Here is a 2,407-nt window from a genome sequence, read left to right as displayed (position 1 = left end):
TATGCAGTAGGTTGAAAAGGAACACACGAGTTGATATGTATGGTAAAAAAAGTCAAGGTGGAAAATGCTAAAATAATTTTATAAAAAACATTTCAGTACCGGTTTCAGTCATTGAGACTACTTCAACTGTAAGTATGGAAAACAATAAAATTTTGGAAAAATTAAAAGAAAAGTGTTTTAAAAGAATATTTGCATAGTATTCAAATACAAAGGGTATTTTCCTTGTTTCTACCTGTCTCTGTCTCTCTTGTTTACTTTTGTACAACTCACGGGGTCGATAAATTAAGTACCAGTGAAATTCTGGGGTCGTTGTAATCGACTAGTCCCCTCCCCAAAAGCTTCGAGCCTTGTGCCTATAATAGAAAGGATTAAATTCTATAAGTGCATGCATCCCCCCTCTCTCTATCTATCTATCAATATATCTATTTATCTGTCTCTCTCTGATTGTCTGTCTGTCTATCTATCTATCTATCTATCTATCTGCCTTTCTGCCTGCCTGTCTGTCTAATACATATAAACACGCACACACAAACAGATATAGGCATTCACATGCGTGTATATATTCGAATGTATGATTATAGTACCTCGATATGCTTGAGAAAATAATCTGTGAGAATTGCTGCTATTACTGTATGTGTCTGCATCTATATATATATTGGTATGTATATATTGGTATGTATATATTGGTATGTATGTATGTATGTGTGTGTGTGTGCATGTGTATGCATGTTTATATGTGTTGAGCAATAGTTCACACCCCCATACCTTAGGTTTCATACAACACACATCAGTCGGAAATGACTATAATCTTCAGTTAGTAATGGAACGCACCACCATTAACGGCCATGTTTCCATGTATGTATGTATGTATGCATGTATGTATGTATCTATGTATGTGTGTATGTATGTATGTGTGAAAGTATGGTTGCATTTATGTGTGCATGTTTGTGCTTGTTCGTGTGTATGTTCATTGCATATCTTTGCGTATGTTTATATGCATGTACATGTATATATATATATATATTCTTATGTGTATGTTTATATATATATATATATATATATACACATGTATACACATTCACACACACACACATTTATATGCGCATATATATGTATGTATGTATGTATGTGTGTATATATATATGCATATATATTTATATTACACATGGTCGATATATATATATATATATATATATATATATATATGCGGCGTTATAAGCATAAACACATGCATATATGTATGTGTGTGTCTGTGTATATTTGAGTATATATATGTATATATATATATATATATATATGCATATATAGATGTATAAATGCGTATATATATAATAGCATATACACAGATATACATACACACGCACATATATTCTAGCGTGTATGTATGGATATTAATATGTATACATATGTGTATATATACATATATATATACGAATATTAATACGAACGTCCATACATATACACACATGCAGACATATATGCATATATACGAATATATATATACCCAAATTTGTAGTCTGTATATATGTATCTATGTATGTGTGTATTCTATGCATTAAAGTATACATGTGCAAATATATATATATATATATATATATATATATATATATACCTGTACATGTATATATATACGTGTATGTATGCATGTATACACACATACACACATATATATGTATATGTATGTATGTATGTATGTATGTATGTATGTTTGCAATCTCGGCGAAAATTTTTCTGAAGTGATTTTGTTGATTGTGTGAAAAGAAAATCGTGACAATGACCTGAGAATGCGAGGAGAAAAGAAGAATTTGGAATGGTCTCTTAAGATGCTGAGGAATGCTATTATGTATTGGATCGATAGTTCTAGAGATGTGAAGAGTTCCTTAAGGAGGCGACGGCGACGGCGGCGGCGGCGAACGGTGTTGGGAGAGCGGGGAGAGAGAGGGAGGCAAGCATGTTGGTATTTAAATAGAGCAAAATAGAATGATCGAGATAGAGGGAGAGAGAGAGAGAGAGAGAGAGTGGGTGTATGGAGAAAGTGGGGGGGTTGTAATGAGGTAGGTAGATAAGGGAATAAGACGATGTAAGTGTGAAGAAGTGGAGAAAGAGAGAGAGAGAGGGGGAGTCAGAGTGAGGGAGAAAGTGTACGAAAGGTAGGGGACGAATGGGGTGCGGGTAGCAGCAGAGGTGGTGTGGGGTGGGGGACGGCATTTAATGAATTACCGCGACAAAACGCATCGATATTTCTAGAAAGATAATGGGTGTATTGAAAAACGTCAGACATCAATATATTTCTAGAGAGATAATGAACTACGGCAAGCGGTGGAAGAGAAAAAGAACGAGAAGGAGAACGGCGTGGTTGTGGCGGTTGTGGTGACGGTGGTGGTGGTGGTGAAGGTGGGGAAGGGTG

Source organism: Octopus bimaculoides, chromosome 22, assembly GCF_001194135.2.
Source record: "Octopus bimaculoides isolate UCB-OBI-ISO-001 chromosome 22, ASM119413v2, whole genome shotgun sequence".
Lineage (NCBI taxonomy): Eukaryota > Metazoa > Mollusca > Cephalopoda > Octopoda > Octopodidae > Octopus > Octopus bimaculoides.
The sequence above is the reverse complement of the archived record's forward strand: the minus strand, read 5'-3'. Positions refer to the sequence as shown.